Below are 9,520 nucleotides of genomic sequence, written 5' to 3' on the forward strand. Positions count from 1 at the left end.
TCACCTGGATTTCCTGCCACACTTTCCATGAAACAGGTTTGAACAAAGCCATGGGTTTGCTCTCTAACCTTATTTTCCATCCCAAGCTGTCTCTGTCATTGGCACCACCTGCTACCAGTCTATAGGCTTTTTAATCTACCCATCTTGGTATTTCACCTCTCCCCTGCTCTGTCTCCTCATCCTCCCTCCTTTCTCCTTCTCTTTTTCCCCAGATCTGCTTCTCCCCACTGCCTAGGGGTATATATTACACACTTACTGCATGCCAGCCCAGGTACACGCTTTGCTTTCCTGGAGCCTACAACCTAGTAAGAGAGGATAGTCACAAGCAAGCAAATAAATGAGATGTAGCATATGTTGGTGCTCTGAAGAAATTACTTGGGGCTATGTATACACTAAGGAAGGGGATGGCCAGGAGGGGGCGTGGTGTTTTTTTTTTTTTTTTTTAAATTTGACAGAGTTATAGACAGTGAGAGAGACAGAGAGAAAGGTCTTCCTTCGGATGGTTCACTTCCCAAATGGCTGCCATGGCCAGCACCGCGCCGATCCAAAGCCAGGAGCCAGGTGCCTCCTCCCGGTCTCCCATGCAGGTGCAGGGGCCCTAGCATTTGGGCCATCCTCCACTGCCCTCCCAGGCCACAAAGAGAGCCAGACTGGAGGAGCTACAGGGACTAGAACCTGGTGCTCATATGGGATGCCGGCGCCACAGGCGGAGGATTAACCAAGTGAGCCACGGCGCTGGCCACAAAGGGGCATTTTTATTTATTTGTGTATATATATTTTCCCCAAATACCTATTTATATGAAAGGCTGAGTTAGAAAGGGGAAGAGAGAGTGAGAGTGAGAGTGAGAGCGAGTGAGTGAGAGAGAGAGCGAGCTTCTATTCGCTGCTTCATTCCCAAAATGGCAGCAATGGCCAGGGCTGGACCAGGCTGAAGCCAGGATACTGGAAAGCCATCTTGGTCTCCTACGTGTGTGCAGGGGCCCAAGCATTTGGGTCATCCCCTGCTGCCTTAGCAGGGAGCTGAATGGGACATGGAATAGCCAGGACTTGAACCAGTCTCACATGGGATACTAGTATTGCGGGAGATCAGCCTAACCCACTGTGCCACAATGCCAACCCATATTTGTGTGCTCTTACTTTATCTGAAAGAGAGAGAGAGAGAGAGAGACAGAGAGCGAGCAAGCAGAATCTTCCATCTGTTGGTTCACTCCACAGGTGCCTGCAACATCCAGGGTTGGGCCAATCTGAAGCCAAGATCCAAAAACTCAACCCAGGTCTCCTACATGACTGGCAGAGACCTAAGTGCTTGAGCCATCACTGCTACCTCCCTAGGTCTGCACTGGCAAAATGCCGGGGTTAGGAGCCAGAGCCAGGACTTGAACCCAGCCACTCTAGATATGGAATGCAGGCATCCCAAGTGGTGTTTTAACTGCTGCACCAAATGTCCATCCTGAAGAGGGTGCTATTTAAGCTGAGATCTACAATAAGCAGTGGGTGTAGGAAAGTAGGGTGAGGGTGGGCTTCCTGCACCAGGCCCTGTGGGAGATCAGAGCTTAATGGGCTGGTGAGCGAGTGGAGGGAGCAGGATAGAAGTGGGAAGGGGGAGACCATGAGACTGGCTTCACCCAACAAGCTTTGGAAGACTTCACAGGGACTCAAGTAGGGAGCTGCCTAACCCGATTTGCACTTAGAGGAAGAAGTATGGAGTGGAAAGGGGTCTTTCAGCTGCTTCCTAGAGAAGACTGGAGAGGAAGTGGCTTTACTTTATCTTCCCATGTCTTCCTCATAGAGTGTGCAGCGAGTCAGGACTGAAATTCTTCCTTCCAGTCACAGTCTGCACCGCTCAGCATCATGGTTCAGGGAGGGGATTTGGGGAATTGGAAATGGGTAACAGCAACGGCACAGCGAGAGTAGCTTGTGGGAATGTGACTGACTATATGCACTGAACATGAGTGCTTCCCTGGGTTATATGTTTGGATGAGTTATTATCTTTGTTTCACAGAGAGTCAGAGAGGTTCATAACCTTGCCCCAAACCACACAGCTGCTAAGACTGATGAAACTATTTCTAAATAAACACTCAGAGTTTTGATTTTTTTTTTCTTTCTGTCTCCTTACCATACTCATTGTGGAAAATTCAAACTGTAGGAAGGCGTGTGAAGCAGCAAGTTAGAGCCCCCCACACTCCTGCCCCCAGTGAGGCCGTGCTGACCAGCTCTCAGACACCCAGGTCCTGCCGAGGGGCTGGTCCTCCCCAGGCTGCCTTAGAGACAAAGGGCTCTCTCTCTGAAGCCACTTTCTCACCATCGCAGCTGCAGGAAGAGACCGCCCAACTGTTCTAGCTACAAAGGGAGCCACACCCACGGGGCGAAAGCTTTACTGAGTTCACACCAGCGCCTAAAGGACAGCCAAAAACAGCAGGAAGAGGCCAAGGAGAGGTTACCTTCACCACCGACAGCCCAACAGGAGTTGTCAGTCCCTCCTGATTGCCAGGTCTCAGAAGGAGAAATCGTTTGGTTTTCCTCTGTAACAAAAACTACAGGTTCAGCAGCAAAGCTCATCACAAGAAGACAATATTCCGGTGTTATTTTACAATTCCGAACGAAAGCTGGAGTGTTCCAATTTCTAAACCCTACAGCACAAAAGGCACTTTTCCAAGCAGGGCTCGGCCACCCTCACTGTTGAATAGGAAAACTAATTAGCATCCTGTGTGAACTGTCTTGTCTTTTTTTAGGACCGGAAATCCAATGGGAAGGGTTCCCTCCTGTTCCAAGCGAGTTCCAGAAGAATTACTCATGCTCCTTAACCTCTGAGTCAGGCAGGAGTCTAGGAGAGTGTTTCCAAAACAGGCTGACGAGAAGATAAACAAAGCCACTGATATGTGACAGTCAGGAAGGCAGGGCTGTCCCCGGGCAGAGCAGGGATTGGGTCCAGCGGGAGGGAAAGGTACGCCTGGCATGGGCAGGGCTTTGTGGAAGGATTCATGGGAAACCAAACTTGGAGCACGTCCTGAAAGTCAACGTCCAGGTGGGGGTTATTTTCAGAGCCTTTATTTGATTGCACTGACTTCCTCTGTGGGACTATAGCATCTGTACCTCACCCCCCGCCTCCATGACTCAGGAGCACCGCACGGCCTGCGGCTCTAAAAGCTTTGGCTATGCGTGCATTGTGACATCTTGCAACACCGATATTAATCACTTTGGGACTCTGGGCCTGTTCCCAGGGTCCGTGTTTGCTGCTGTTGATCTGCAGCCAGAAAAGAGCTCCTAAATGACAGAGGTTTTCCCAAATAGAAATGCAGAGTAATTGAGAAAGCTCAGCCTAGGAAATAGGCCAGCATTAGGTTCATCCTCTCCTGGGCAGGTGAACAGGAAAACCTCCTCCTGGTGCCCCGGAGGAAGGAGTCTGCAGCCTCGTTGTGACTCTGGCTGAGCCTGATAAGTAAGGGCCCACAGGTGTCCCTTGGGTAGGGGTTCAGGGGTGCACATGGGGCTCCATGAAGACACTGGCCAAAGCCCCATCTCTGCCATCCCCAGAGAAAACAACAGGTGGGTGGCCAGGGTCCGACCTGCCATGGCCTGGGAGGTAAGACTGACTATGCCTCACTCCGTCATTCCTCAAACCCATCAGTGTGCAGAGGTCAGGCTGGGGTGAGGGAGGGGAGGGGAGGAACAGGCCATCCCTAAATAAAGACCTGTCTCATTTGCTTGTTCTCAGACCTGGCCCTGCCCGTCATCCACACAGCAGCAGAGGGATCTCTCTAAACACAGTTCTGATCCTCTCACTCCTCCTAACTTGCTTCGAGGGGACCCCTTCTGCCCAGGCACCACACACACCTATAGAAGTGCCAAAGTTTGAAGGTGATCCGGGGTCCTTCAGTCCTTGATTCTTGGCCTAACTTTCAGTTTCATCAGCAGCCACTCTCTGCATCTCTAAGTAGTTCCTACAAACCTTGTGTACTTTCAGTTTGGCCTCCCTTCTTTTTATTATTTCTTTTTTTTTAATTTATTTATTTGAAAGAGTTACACAGAGAGAGGAGAGGCAGAGAGGCAGAGAGAGAGAGAGAGAGAGAGAGAGAAAGGTCTTTTATCTGCTGGTTCACTCACCAATAGGCAGCAACAGCCAGAGCTGTGCCAATTCGAAGCCAGGAGCCAGGAGTTTCCTCCAGGTCTCCCACATGGGTGCAGGGGCCCAAGGGCTTGGGCCATCCTCTACTGCTGTCCCAGGCCATAGCAGAGAGCTGGATCAGATCGAGACCTGAACTGGTGCCCATATGGAATGCTGGCACTGCAGGCGGCAGCTTTACCCTCTACGCCACAGTGCCAGCCCCTTTTATGCTGTTTTTTCTACCCTTGATGACTGCCTCTGGCCCAGCCCCAACTCTCACCTCTTTCTGCAGGAGCTCCACTTCCCTCCCCTGGCTGAGGCTGTGGCTCTCTTATCTGGACTTCCAGTGCACCTATGCTGCCTCTCTGGCAGTCTCACCTTCTATGGGATCAGTCCGTATTATTGGACTTTCCCAGTGGGCTGTGAGCTCCCCAGGGATGGGTACTATGTCTACTCTGTTGTTGCCTCTTGAAAAGTCTTCAGTGCATTGTATCATGGAGGGTTTACACATCACCTGCTGTACTCCTTCATATTCTGATAATGGCCAAGCATTTAAAAGAAGCCACAGTGCAACTTGTCAGTCTTGGTGCTTTCCCTCCTCTCGGCTTTCTGCAGTTCTTTTTTTTTCTTTTAAAGATTTATTCATTTATTTGAAAGTCCGAGTTACACAGAGAGAGGAGAGGCAGAGAGAGAGAAAGAGAGAGAGGTCTTCCATCTGATGGTTCACTCCCCAATTGGCCATAACAGCCAGAGCTGTGCCAATCCGAAGCCAGGAGCTTTTTCCAGATCTCCCACGTGGTGCAGGGGCCCAAGGACTTGAACCATCTTCCACTGTTTTCCCAGGCCACAGCAGAGAGCTGGATTGGAAGTGGAGCAGCTGAGTCTTGAACCAGTGCCCATATGGAATGCCAGTGCTGCAGGCCAGGGCATTTACCTGCTGCGCTGCAGTGCCAGCCCCAGCTTTATGCACTTCAAGTTAATTTCCAGTAACATTCAGCTTGTGCCACAAGACTTAACCATATCCAATTCCAAAAGGGTAATGATTTCAGGGTACACTGATTTTCATGTTTAATTTTTTAAAATAGGAACAGATAACAGCATACCTATTGTACTCTAAGTCTCTCTCTTTCTCTCTAACACCACATGCACACACACACATGCATACACACAGAGAAACTCCTACAGATACATGAATGAAGCATAGGGTAGGAGATTTAGCAGGTAACTGTTTCAAATGCAGGTAGTGCAGGAACCCTTTAGTTAACATGTTTTCAGGAGGGCACACTGGGTGCTCAACAGGGTAGCTTCCGTAAAGAATACCAGAGAAGGCAAATGCACCATGCGATTTTGGAAATCGGTTACACTGGGCTGGCGCTGTGGCTCAATAGGCTAATCCTCCGCCTTGCGCCTTGCGCCGGCACACCGGGTTCTAGTCCCGGTCGGGGCACCGGATTCTTTCCTGGTTGCCCCTCTTCCAGGCCAGCTCTCTGCTGTGGCCAGGGAGTGCAGTGGAGGATGGCCCAAGTGCTTGGGCCCTGCACCCCATGGGAGACCAGGAGAAGCACCTGGCTCCTGCCTTTGGATCAGCGCAGTGCGCCGGCCACAGCGTGCCAACCGTGGCGGCCATTGGAGGGTGAACCAACAGCAAAGGAAGACCTTTCTCTCTCTCTCACACACTATCAACTCTGTCTGTCAAAAAAAAAAAAAAAAAAAAAAAAGAAAAGAAAAAAAAAAAAGAAAAAAAAGAAATTGGTTACAGGGACCTTCCTTCCATTCTCAAACAGGGCTTTTCTCTCCCCGGTGTTTGCACATGCTGTCCTCTATGCCTAGAATGCCTCTGCCCTTCATCCCAACCCTTTCATTAAGCAGTGTCTTGCCACCCTGCAGATTCCAGTTTAAACAAGCTGCCTCAGAGGCGCCTGGCTAGACAAATATCCCCATGTTCTCCATTCCCACAGTCAGTATTTTTTTCAAAGCCCTTGCCAATTATTTAATTTTTAAAAAGATTCTATTTATTTATTTGAGAGGTAGAGTTACAGTGAGAGGGAGAGACTGAGAGAAAGGTCCTCCTTCCGTCGGTTCACTCCCCAGATGGCTGCAATGGCCGGAGCTGCGCCAAACCAAAGACAGGAGCCAGGTGTTGCTTCCTGGTCTCCCATGCTGGTGCAAGGGCCCAAGCACTTGGGCCATCTTGTACTGCTTTCCCAGGCCACAGCAGAGAGCTGGATTGGAAGAGGGGCAGTTTGGACAAGAACCGGCACCCATATGGGATGCTGGTGCTGCAGGCAGTGGATTAACCTACTGTGCCACAGAGCCGGCCCCTATTTAATATTTTAATTTTGGTTTTTGTCTGCCTCTGCCATCAGTCTGAAAGTAATTTGAAGTGAACATATAGATAGTATTAAGTGTTAAAGTGATCATATAAATAGGATCAAGTGTCTGGTAATAATAATAGAAGGAATTATAAAGGAGAGAATGTTCCAACATGAAAAGTAGTTCACACAGCAGACCCATAGAATGACAATCACTTTAAGTAGCACGCTGACCTCAGACTCAGCCTTTAAGGCATCCTTGTCTGGCTGAAAAGCCCATGAGAGCATTTCAAGCATGGAAAGCCAAGACACTGTGGCAAAACAAAATGTCCTACAGGAAGGATCTCTGTAAGTGAGATCCTAGAGGAAAGAGTGGCCACCAAAGAAGGAAGTACTTCTCTCTGAAGGGAGGAGAGAACTTCCACTTTGCTTATGGACTTGTCTAAATACTGATAGGATTTGTGGATTCAAAAGGCTTCCATAGCCTTGGAAGCTCATGTCAAGAGCCTCGGGTGGTCACTGACATCATACATAAGAGTGTTGATTGTTAACAACAGGAGTCACTGTGCACTAACTTTCCATGCAAACCCTCTGTCCTCAATGAGTTGTATTATGAGAGTTAACTGTAAAACACATTCTCAGTTTGTGTGTGTGTGTGCATATGCAAATTGTTGAAATCTTTTCTTAATAGAGAGTTGATCTTCTATGTATAAAGTTTTTTTTAAAAGATTTATTTTATTTGAAAGGCAGAGTTTACAGGGAGGCAGAGAGAGAGAGAGAGAGAGAGCAAGAGAGAGAGCTTCCATTCACTGATTCATTCCCAAAACAGGAGAGAGAGAGAAAGAGAGAGAGAGAGAGAGACGTCTTCCATCTGATGGTTCACTCCCCAGATTCCTGCAATGGCTGGAGCTGTGCTGATCTGAAGCCAGGAACCAGGAGCTTCTTCTGTGTCTCCCACATGGGTGCAGGGGCCCAAGGACTTCGGCCATCCTTCACTGCTTTCCCAGGCTGCAGCAGAAAGCTGGATTGGAAGTGGAGTAGCTGGGACTTGAACCAGCGCCCACATGGGATGCTAGCACTGCAGGTGGTGGCTTTATCCACTGTGCCATAGCGTCAACCCTGTTCTGTGTATAAAGTTAATTGAAAATGAATCTTAATGGAGAATGGAACTGGGAATGGGAGAGGGAGGAGGAGGGGTGGGACTGTGGTGGGAGGGCAGGTACTGTGGGAAGAATCACTATAGTCCTAAAGTTGTACTTAAGAGATTTGTATTCATGAAACAAAAGGTTTCTTTGGGTGAAAAAAAAAAAGAAAGTAATTTGAAAAGAAAAAATTTCAATGGGTTTTATTTTATATTACATAGTAGATAATCAATAAACACCTTTGAGTGAATGAATGCACTCTTTTAAATCAATAATCTGCTTGGAACTTGGGAGAATCAATCCCATCAACTCTATCTCTTTCCTGCCTGGTCACTCCTTGGTTCCTCTTCCCCATCTCCATCACTGGCAGCATCCTGAACTTGCTTCCAGGGCCCGTCTCCCTCTGACTGGGGATGGCTGTCATCATCTTCTCCACTACAGACATCTTCGTTTGCCTTGTCAAACCTCACGTCCATGGTGCACGCTTCCCCAGACTGTTAGTTTGTGGGCTTCTAAAATACCATGGTTTTCTTCCACATTCTCCCATGTTTCCTCTATGACAAGAATTAGCAAGCGCCTCTAGAAAGCCATGAGAAAACATCCAGAGGTATATAAAGTAAAAAGTGAAATCCTCCCTTCAGCTCTCATAGTGCTAAGTGGATGGTGGTAACACTGAGGGCTTTTCTCTGAATTTCAAATACACGAGAAGTCTATCTCTCAAATAAAGAAGGGGCCATTGTGTACTTCCAGAAAGTAAAAACAAAGCAGACACACACAAAAACCAGGCCACAGGATATTGTTTAGCAACTTCTTTTCCAATTACTATCTCTGATTTTTTTATGTTACAATAAAGAACAACTTTAATTTTTCAATATCTGATTATTGGTCCATTGTATACTTGTACCACCATTTAAATTTTAATTATTTGGGCCAGCACTGTGGTATAGTGGGTTAAGTTGTTGCCTGCAGTGCCGGCATCCCATCTGGGCACCAGTTCAAGTCCCGGCTGCTCCACTTCTGATCCTGCTCCCTGCTAATGCACCTGGGAAAGCAGTGGAAGATGACCCAAGTCCTTGGGGCCCTGCACTCACGTGGGAGACCTGGAAGAAGCTCCTGACCCCTGGCTTCAGATTGGTCCAGCTCCAGCTGGGGAATGAACCCATGGAGAGAAGGTCTTGCTCTCTCTCTCTGCCTCTACCTCTCTGTAACTCTGCTGCTCAAGTAAAATAAATCTTTTTATAATTTTTACTTATTTATTTTAATTTTATATGAAAGGCAGAGCAACACAGAGAGACAGACAGAGATGTTCCATGTGCTGGTTCACTTCCAAAATGCCCACAACAGCCAGTGCTGGGCCATGCTGAAGCCAGGAACCAGGAACTGGAGCTGTGTCTGCCATCAGGTAGTAGGAACTCAAGTACTTGAGCCATCACCTGCTGACTCCTGGGGTGCACATTAGCAGGAAATAGAAATGGAAGTAAAGTCAGGACTTGAACCCAGCAGTGAGACATGGGCTGCAGATGTCCCAAGTAACCAAACAAGTATATGCCACATGCCCAGGCACCTGCATCCCAAATCGGGGTGCCTAGTTTGAGTTCCAGCTCCACTTCCCATCCAGCTTTTTGCTAATGCACAGCTGTTACAGGCAGCTGTGGCGTGAACCAGCAGATGGAAGATCTCTTTCTGTTTGTCTCTCTCTGTCTCTTCCTGTTGCTCTGCCTTTCCAATTTAAAAAAAACTTTGAAAAATCATTTTCCTGATGGCTATTTGAATACCTTCTATTTTAAAGAAATAGCAACGCTAGGAAAAAAATCCCTATACATTTGAGTAGCCATTTCTCCGGGACACATTCCTAAAAGTGGAGTTGTTAGATCAAAAGACCTCCCATTTTGTATTCGGATAGATCCACCCCTTCTCTCTTCTAAATAAACCAAGCACATTTATACTCCCACCCATAGTGC

This window comes from Oryctolagus cuniculus, chromosome 1 (genome assembly GCF_964237555.1).
Source record: "Oryctolagus cuniculus chromosome 1, mOryCun1.1, whole genome shotgun sequence".
Classification (NCBI taxonomy): Eukaryota; Metazoa; Chordata; class Mammalia; order Lagomorpha; family Leporidae; genus Oryctolagus; species Oryctolagus cuniculus.